Here is a 10,276-nt window from a genome sequence, read left to right as displayed (position 1 = left end):
CAGAGGCTCCACAGAGCCATGCTCAGCACCCAGAGCCCATGTGCTGTAACCAATGGAGCCATGGCTGCAGGAGAGGGAGGTGTGGAGAAGCAGATGGTTGTTTCTCCTTTGTGCCCTTACCAAAATTAAACCCAGGGTATTCACACGCCAGACTAATACTCTATCACTGAGCCAACCAGCCAGTGCCTAAAGTATATTTCTAGCAAACAAGCACAATATTACTGTTGACTATTTCACATGTTTAAACATTATAGTCTCATTATTTTTAAATTTTAAAAACCACACACAAATACTCTTAATTCTAGAAAAAATCTGTCAACCTCTATTTATTCTAATATGTTTTACTTGAACACACATTGAATTTCTGAAAGGTGCATATAATACCATAGGTAATAAACTATAAAAGTGAGTGTTTCATATTTTATACTATAAAATGTGCATTTCTGATGTTATTTTATGCAGTAAAAGTTTAGACTTTAAAATTCTGAATCCTGGGTCCCCACAATTCATTTAGAAAACACTTCCAGCCCTGGCCGGTTGGCTCAGTGGTAGAGCGTCGGCCTAGCGTGCAGGAGTCTCAGGTTCGATTCCCGGCCAGGGAACACAGGAGAAGCGCCCATCTGCTTCTCCACCCCTCCCCCTCTCCTTCCTCTCTGTCTCTCTCTTCCCCTCCCGCAGCCAAGGCTCCATTGGAGTGAAAGTTGGCCCTGGCGCTGAGGATGGCTCTGTGGCCTCTGCCTCAGGCGCTAGAATGGCCCTGGTTGCAACAGAGCAACACCCCAGATGGGCAGAGCATCGCCCCCTGGTAGGCGTGTCGGGTGGATCCCGGTCGGGCGCATGCGGGAGTCTGTCTGACTGCCTCCCCGTTTCCAGCTTCAGAAAAGTACAAAAAAAAAAAAAAAAAAAAAAAAAAAAGAAACACTTCCAAATGATGGCTCTCTCAGCAGCTTCAACAGATTAAACATGGCAAAGTGTTCCAGCTCCCTCTATTTCAAGTATCACAAAACAATTAGGCTCAAAATCTCTGTATGTTGTAGCTGAAAATGCAAAGTTTTAGGAAAGAGTTAAATATGTTTTGAAATGCGCTTCTTATGTAATCAACAAGTATTTTCTGCTAATTGAGAGAAAAATGAGTTCAAAATTATTTGAGAAAAATTTACTGATAAAGAAAATAATGTAAAATTTACAAAAATCACTAGTCGAGAAGGTGTTTTAAATGTCTAAATATTTTACTTGCATGCTACATGGAGTGCTGAAGACCCTTTAATAATAAGAGTCATTTACATAAATTCTTAATATTAGCATAATAAGCATAAGCATTTGAAAACCAATTAAAATAAAGCTTCAGTATGTGTTTTCATTTTTAAAATATGTCTGAAGTAACACATACATTGAAACAAGATTCTTAAGTGTTTATCTGTGCTAGGCTGATAAGTACAAGGACCTTAAAACAATTTTATTAAATCTGAATATTTGCTCAAAACTGCTAAAGAACACAACTTACCTACATATATATATGGTTTGGGAAGAAAATAAAACTTGATATTTAAAACTTTTTCAATATTATTAACTTTACATATTATTTGCTTTTGACTTATATTAATGTAATATTTAATATTATATTAATAACTAGACATAAATAGTTGTCCTCACACTACTTATAATGCAATGACTTACTTTTGAAATAGAAAGCTTTTGAATCACTAGAAAGAGAATGTACTAAAGCTGTAAAAATGTGTCTTTCACTCTCATGAGAAATCCTGCAGCACAGAAAATATCTTGTACCCGTAAGGTTTCAGAGTGAGCTGATCTAATGCCATTTTAAAAAACCAGAAAGTTCAAATGAAGAGTGGGGCAATAAAGCAGTTTCTAGCAGCTGCACGCATGATCCCATTCTGAGAATTACCAGTGCTTCTCCAAGTAAACAACTTTTCTCCTCTTCTTAGGCACACTCATTTTTAGCTTAGAAAATCATTTGACCTGGTTCTTAGCATATTCCTTAAGTAGTGTGAATAAGGTCTTTCCCCCTTAAAGAAAAAAACAATTATGTCTCAGTAATGCGTAACAAGAAGTATATCTTACTTTCAGATATTAGACTTTCTGAAATTGACTCAACTGTTAAAACTTGAAGAATCATGTGAAAGTGTGTAATCATCACCTGATGAAAACAGTGTGACAAAATTAAACATCACTTTTCCAGCTTTAATTCAAAAATAGGAATCATGAGACTTCTATAACATTAATTTTAAAAACACACAGAAATGAAAAGTGCTATTTTTCAAAAAGTATAATCATTTTATCTTTTTCGCTACTACACATCAACATGGAATGATTTCAGTTCTCCTGTATTAAAAGTTGAAATTGGTTTTTAGGAGGGTTTTGGGGGGAGGTTTGGGGGGGTTTTAGTGAGAGAGAGAGAGAGACAGACAGACAGACAGACAGACCGAAAGGGAGAAAGATGAGAAGCATCAACTGTTGTGGTGGCACTTTAGTTGTTCACTGATTGCTTTCTCATGCATGCCTTGACTGGGGGGGTTGCAACTGAGCCAGCGACCTTGGGCTCAAGCTAGTGACCTTGGGTTCAAACCAACAACCTTTGGGCTCAAGCCAGCAACCATGAGGTCATGTCTGTGATTCCACGCTCAAGTAAGGGCCCCACACTCAAACTGGTGAGCCTGCATTCAAGTCAGATAAGCCCACGCTCAAGCTGTTGACCTTGGGGTTTCAAACCTGGGTCCTCAGTGTCCCAGATCGATGCTTTAGCCACTACACCACCACCTGGTCAGGCTAAAGGCTGGACTTTTTAAAAAATGGTATTGTAATGCTAATGATATTAATCAGTAGTGGCTTCATTTTCAGCTGGACCCCTAATTTATATTTGAATTCTCCTTTTTTCTTCAGGACCCCTTGGCTTGCAAAATTTTGCTTCTGTGCATACTTCTGCTTAAAGTATACTTAAGCAGGGGTATACTTCTGCCTAAAGAAAGCCTGCAGTCAACTTGTCTCTATTTTCTATCTCAATATTTCTAATGACATCCATTTGTTCTTGTCCTTCTACAATTTCTAGCAGTGGACTCTTGCAGGTAGAATTCAGTCCATTCTGATACTGCATATGTATCCAGGCATTGACTAAATAATTAAAGTTATGAACTCCAAATAGTCTCCTTCATGGGAATGTTTATATAGAAAGAAATGGTAACATACTGAATCCCTGGGAATCCTCTTGGCAAATATTTTAGTTTTGTATTTGCTGTGTTGGCCAAAATTATAATTTCACATTTTGTATCTATTTCCAATTGCACATATTTGAGCTGTTTGTTATTCAGTTTTTCCAAAGCCTGAAAAAATTCTTGATAAATATGAAATGTTACTCCTTGCAGTATTTTATGTGCAGTATCCACACCCCTGTCAGTTTGTACATTAATTTTAATCTGTCAAAATTCTTCCTCAGCTGCAGGCAATGGGGCAGAAGGAGATTGTGACAGCAATTATTTTTTATATCCATGTAATGATACATCTTTCTTTACTGTTCCAAATACTTCATCTTTGATGTGACCACCTCCAAGCCTTTTTTTCAGTGTTGTTCTTGTTGCTGCATACGATATTTTTTTATAAACATGAGAATGATCTGAAGACCATGAAGTGAATATCTATTCATATCCCTGGTCATTCTGAGAATCTAACCTGAATAATATGTAGCACGGTTGTTTGTCCTTTTATAGGGTAAACCAAAGGAACAATAATCCCTATCCCAGGAATCTAAAGGCTGACTATATGATCCAATCACAAATTTCTCTGTTTATTGATATCCATTCCAGAGATGGAATCACTGATATTAAAAATGGATTGTCATCTAGAAAAATTTTCAATAGATATATTTTAAAGTCTGTACTTTTCATTTCTGTAAGGTATTTTTCCCCGCCAAGAAGGAAGGGGCCAAAGCCACAAAGTGTGGAATAACAAAAGGCTTTGAGTACAGAGCACGCATCCTGCCTGGCAAGGTTCCCTGGCCCCAAGGAAAGATGGAGGCCAGGGAAGTCGCAAGGATTAAACCACGTGGGAGATATTTAAAGGGTCCCTAGGGTGGTCGAGCTAATATGACGTAGTGAAATCTCACTGGCTGGCAGATGGTCACTTTTTTCCAAAGAGCTCCTATGAAGCTTCTTTTGGCATGCTTGGTTGTGGGTGGTCCTAGCCAAAGTTCCTGGGCCTGACCTTTCCCATTATCCACCAACCTTACATTCTGACCTTTTGTGTTAAATAGAAAAGGGGCACCGTTTATTCGTCTGGATACTTCCTGCTGATTAGAGGTGTCATGGGGAGGGGGAGATTGAAAGGTGGTGGCTTTGAGGGGTGTCAGGAGGAACATCTATGTGGCCGTGAGTTGAGAAACTTCATGGATGCGGTCCTGTAAGGATTAAAAGAAGAGGAGTAATAGGGGGGTTTGTAGGTTCCAGCCTTTTGGTGAGCTGGAGATGGATGGAGTCCAGTGGTTCCAACTGCCAGTGGTCCTGTAAGGAGGCAAGCTTGAGGCAAAACTGCATGTCAGGAGTGGCGTAAAAAGGGGAAAGTAAGGGGTCCCATCCATTCCCATAACTGAGACCTGTGAGGAAATTAGAGGTCCAGAGTGTGATGGCAAAACAGAGAAGGTAGCCCCCATGTCCACAAGAAATGAGATGGACATACCCACTCATTGCAGCATAGACTGGGTTCTCCGAGTCCAGGCCGTGTCCTAGAAGTTCGAACAATGCAACCACCTGGCTGGATTGGCCTCCCATTCATGCGGCTTGTCCTCCACATAGAGGCGCTGAGGAAAAGCCTGTTGCCCAAAGGGGCAATCACTCCGCCAGTGACTGGGCTGTTTGTAGTCAGGGCAGGGCTCAGTGGGCAGCCACCAGCAGGGGCCCTGCCAGGACCAGTGGTCCTGCTTGCCATACTTAAAGCAAGCTGCTGGTGGAGTTTCTCTTTGTGGCTTGGATTTGGGTCAGGCACTTTCTGTGCCTTGCCTCTGTTGTTCTACTGGCCTCAGGGTTGTCACAAGACCTGGGGTTTGGAGTGTTACCTTCTGCTGCATGTGGGCCTGGTGAACAGCCTTGGCCTGTTTCTACTAGTTGGGACCATTAAAAACTTTAAATGCCGTCTTCACAGGATCCGGATAGGGGTTTGGGGAGGGGTTGAGAATAAGAGGAGGAGGGCTCGTGCAGAGCCCGGCACCCAGATCCCGCAGGAAATGCTGGAGCCAAAGGCAGGACAGGGCCAGAACTTCCTGTAAGAAAATTGGGGTTGGATGTCCTCAAAACCAGTGTAAGAGCCAATGCCAGGCTGAGAAAGGCCTGATGGAGGAGGGACTTAAGAACACAGTGGAGAAGGGAGGGGCCCCTGGCCAGCAAGGGAGGAGAAAGAGAGTGGTAGTGGTGAAAAGAAATAGGATTTTGCAAAGGGAGGGGAGGGGGCTCTCAGAGGGAAGAGAACCGAGCACAAAAGAGGTCCACAGAGGGACCAGAGAAGTCCCAAGAGATGGGCGCCCCCGGGGGTCAGACAGGAGGGAGAGAAAGTTGGGAGTCCATGGAGAAGGAAAGATCAGGAGTGGATGTTTTAGATGAGGTTTCTGTGGCCAGAAAAAGGCCTGCACAGTGGAATAGGCAGCAGAGATTAAGAACAGGCATGCGAATAATTAGAAGCCGTGTATGTAAGAGATCTCCAATCAGTTCCCAGCTTTTTTGACGATAGTTAAATTGGTGAGGGTGTTAACACCGAAAGTCCCTTCAGGAAGCTAATTCAGTGTGTCTGTGGCCTGGCCACAGCAGAGAAGAACAGTTTCTTCTTCTTTAAGGAGGGAGATTCCTGTGCCCCCACAGCCGCCCTCAGTCCTCGGAGTGGTCAGATTTGAGCATTAGTATCCTAAAATTCAAGGTTTGGCTATGGATGGAAAAGGTAAAGTGGATGTGCTCCGGACGTCTCCATAAGCACACTCACTCGAAACGGAAAAGACTTCCCTGATGTAGCTACGGTTTTGGACAGGGAGTCTTGGCACAAAGAACTGAGGAGAAGGTGGAGGCAGGGGACTTACCGCACTGTGCACCGAAGTGGGTGGAAGGTCAGAGATCCTGGTTCTTTCTTGGAGGGGAAGGAAAGAGGAGCAGTCCTTGTGGACTTCAAACTCCTCCCGGGTTTCGGCACCAAAATGTAAGGTATTTTTCCCCCGCCAAGAAGGAAGGAAGGGGCCAGAGCCACAAAGTGTGGAATAACAAAAGGCTTTATTGAGTACAGAGCACACATCCTTCCCGGCAAGGTTCCCTGGCCCCGAGGAAAGATGGAGGTCAAGGAAGTCGCAAGGATTAAACCACGTGGGAGATATTTACAGGGTGCCTAGGGTGGTCGAGCTAATATGACGTAGTGAAATCTCACTGGCTGGCAGACGGTCGCTTTTTTCCAAAGGGTTCCTGTGAAGCTTCTTTTGGTGCGCTTGGTTGTGGGCGGTCCTAGCCAAAGTTCCCGGGCCTGACCTTTCCCATTATTCACCTACCTTACAATTTCTTGCTCTGGAAAAGATATCTTTAACATCTTCACCTGCTTGGATGCCAGTCTGGTGGGACAGGGCAGCAGCCATGGGCTCCAGGGTCTGGAACTGAGTACAATGAGCAGCCCCAGCTGGTGACTCCAGAAAGTGGCCTGCATTCTTTTCAAGGGCACATGGAACATATTGTAGGAGAGACCATGTGTCAAGACACAGAACGAGTCTCAATAAGCTTAAAAAGATCAAAATCACATGAAGCACCTTTTTAATAATGGCTTAAGACTAGAAATCAATCACAAGAAAAAGACTAAAAAACACACAAAGACTAAATAACACATTACTAAATAATGAATAGGATAACACTAAGATCAAGGAAGAAATCAAAAGATACCTTGGAACAAATAAAAATGAGAATACAATAACCCAAAATCTATGGGACACAGTGAAAGCAGCCCTAGGAGGGAAATTCATAATATTATAGGCCTACTTCATGAAACTAAAATATCTCAAGTAAACAATGTAACTTTATACATAAAGAAATTTGAAGAAGAAAAAAAACAAGTAAAGCCCAAAGTGAGTAGAAGAAAGGAAATAATAAAGATTTGAGCAGAAATAAATAAAATAGAGTCTAAAAAAAACACAGTACAAAAGATTAATGCAACCAAGAGCTGGTTCTTTGAAAAGATAAAAAGATTGACAAATCTTTGACCAGATTTATCAAGAAAAAAAGAGAGAGGACCCAAATAAATAAAATCAGAAATGAAAAAGGAGAAGTATAAACAGACACCAAAGAAATACAAAGGATTGTAAGAAAATATTACAGACAACTATATGCCAACAAATTGCACAATCTGGAAGAAATGGATAAATTCCTAGAAACATACAATCTTCCAAAACTGAATCAGGAAGAATCAGAATCTGAATAAACAGATTACAGCCAGTGAAATTGAAGCAGTCATCAAAAAACTAACAAACAAAAGTCCTGGACCAGATGACAGGAGAATTTTACCAAACCTTCAAAGAAGAACTGACACATATCCTTCTCAAACTATCCAAAAAAGTTTAAGAGGAGGGAAGACTCCCAAGCTTATTTTACGAGGTCAGCCTTATCCTAATTCCAAAACCAGATAAAGACTCTGCAAAGAAAGAAAATTATAGGCTAATATCCCTGGTGAATAAAATGCTACAATCTTCAACAAAATATTACCAAATAGGATCCTTCAATACATTAAAAGGATTATACACTGCCCTGTCCAGGTAGTTCAGTTGGTTAGAACATTGACCCAGTACATCAAGGTTGTGAGTTCAATCACCAGTCAGGGTCCATACAGTGAATGCATAAGTGGAACAACAAACCAATGGTACTTTTTTTTTCTTTCTCTCCTTCCCTTCCCCTCTCTCTCTAAAATCAATAAATTTTTTTTTAAAAATTTAAGTAGGTCAGATAGAGATTCCTTCCAGAGATAAAGTCTATTAGAGCACATGTGCATATTTCTGAATAAATATGTCCTGTGCATATGTACATATGCATAGGACATCCACGTGCATAAATATGTAACTCCTAATTCTTAAAAAACAGAGTCTGAATCATAGGCAAAAACAAGAAATTCATTAATTGTGCCCTACTTCTCTCTATAATAACACACAAGAGGTTGCAAACCTCAAATTGGGTCCAGTCCCAGAATTTGGTCAGTAAATTGAAAACAATAAGAACATAAAGTGACTGAGATTCTCCATCTGCAGAAATAAACCACTCAGGAGACTGCTGTAAATGTGCTGTTGATAGGACTAAGGCTTCTCCCCATTTTCCGTCAAGAAGAACTTGATGCCTTACAAATTCAATTAAGTACTAAGATTTTCCCCCAAGTCCAATCAGTGACCCCAGGGTGTCTCCCCAGGAACACATGTTGGAATGTAGTTTATGGTAACCTACTCAGTTGAACTGCAATGAATCTGATGTAATGTTGTGTTGTCATAACAGTGAGTGGGGGTCTGCAGGAGTCTGGACACTGAAAGGCAAACAGTGAGACTCTTGCGGAGTCTCCACCACTGCCCAGGCTCTGGGTCTTGAGCATCAGTCCTGCACTGTTGAAGCATCCTTTAAGACAACTGGAAATCTTTGGTCTAATCCCAAGGACTCCAAGAAAAATCTTATCTGTCCGTTGGTGTCCTTGGTGGAGGATCTACCAAGGGTGAGTGTTCTCACTCAGCTCTCTAACCAGAGCCTCACCCACTGTAAACAAGTTAGTAAATTCAATCAGTAAAGACCCAATTCTGCACAAGCTGCCTGGGTGTAAACCCTGGGTGTGGCCTTTACCAGCTGAAAAACACCAAACAACTCACAGAGTATCTAGCAGTCTCAGTCCCTCACTGACAAGGAGATAACCTGCTTCGTGGGTTCTTGGGATGGGAGAGATTAAAATAGAATAATCCAGGGGGGGAAATGCTTTTTATTTTGTGCCCAATAAATGCTAGCAATGTTTGTTATTGTTGGTCTGGTTAAACCCTGATTTATCACTATTATCTTGTTTGAATACCTCTGGGTAAACCACTGAAAGCAAATTTAGATTTGAAAAGCTAACCGAGTGCCTGAATCTCTAGTGAATCCATTTAAATTCAGTTCTCCTGCCTAACAGAATATCTCTTCTTTGTAACTGTTAGCAGCAACACTAATGTTAAAATGATCACGTATGCTCAGAGATGAATGTTAGCTTTTAATAAGTACATTACTTTATACAATAAAATATTTAATGTTATAGAACTACTGCCTCTCAGGGACTCAGCCTCAATGTTTTCCTATAGTGAAACCATTTAACAGCAAATGTTAGAGCCGGTTTGGACCTAAGAGGTAAACTCTTTCTCCAACTTTTTAAATTTACAGTTGAGAAGACTTATGAAGAGAAGGAAACAGCTTTCTTCTCTTTTCTCATTCATGGTCAGATGCTCATTGCACTGTGCCCTTTAAGTTTGCGAGTCCCTGACAACACAGCTGAACTGTGAAGAGAACTCCTGGCCATGGACTTGAATGCAGAAGCCTCAAGCTTGCGCATACTTCATGTGAGAGATCCTGGGCAAGGCTTGAACTTCTCCCTGGGCCTCCAGCCTCATTCTTGTCAACAGAAAGTAGAGCGATCCTGGCTCTTTCTCCTTCTCCAGGTTGTCGGAAAGGTGGGGTAAAATGAAACACGACAGAGCTCTGTGAACTCCGAAGTACCACTTGAACAGAGGCATTGTTTCGGTGTGGACACACAGCAATCTTTTCCAAGTTAGTTCTAATAACTAACTTAAAAGAGAGGTAATAAGGTAAATGAATTAGATTAGTGATGGGAGCAGGGAGAATGAAAATAAGGGACAGATACAACGGCCTCCAGGGTCTCTGTAAGGAAGATTTCTGAAGGAACAAGGAATTGACTCATTTTGTCTAACTTCCCCTACCGTCGGTGCCCCCAACCACTCTTAACGCGTCCAGAGAGGAGAGCTGAGAATGAAGGCTAAAGCTTCGCTTAGAAAAACAGGTGATAAATCATAAAGTAATCGAATCTGTTGCAAAGAATGGGAAACACATGGCAGGTCATTCTAATTAACTGGTCGACGTGTTGCGCTGGGCTGGGTTGGTGTTGCCAGTGTTTTATATCTGACTTGTCCCAGGCCACTCTCTCACCATGGCAACTCAAGTTTACCGGAAAGGAGAAAAGTCTGCCTTTGAGAGAGTTAAAGGAGTTTGATTTCGTTCAGCTCACTTCTATTAATTTTTTAAAA

General features: G+C 41.5%; 1 pseudogene; it reads right to left on the bottom strand.

Moving 5' to 3' along the window:
- Nucleotides 1-2,833: 2,833 nt before the first annotated feature.
- On the bottom strand, nt 2,834-9,748 carry LOC136392441 (twinfilin-1-like; annotated as a pseudogene).
- Between the last annotated feature and the right edge of the window lie 528 nt (nt 9,749-10,276).

This window comes from Saccopteryx leptura, chromosome 2 (assembly GCF_036850995.1).
Source record: "Saccopteryx leptura isolate mSacLep1 chromosome 2, mSacLep1_pri_phased_curated, whole genome shotgun sequence".
NCBI lineage: Eukaryota > Metazoa > Chordata > Mammalia > Chiroptera > Emballonuridae > Saccopteryx > Saccopteryx leptura.
The sequence above is the reverse complement of the archived record's forward strand: the minus strand, read 5'-3'. Positions and strand labels throughout refer to the sequence as shown.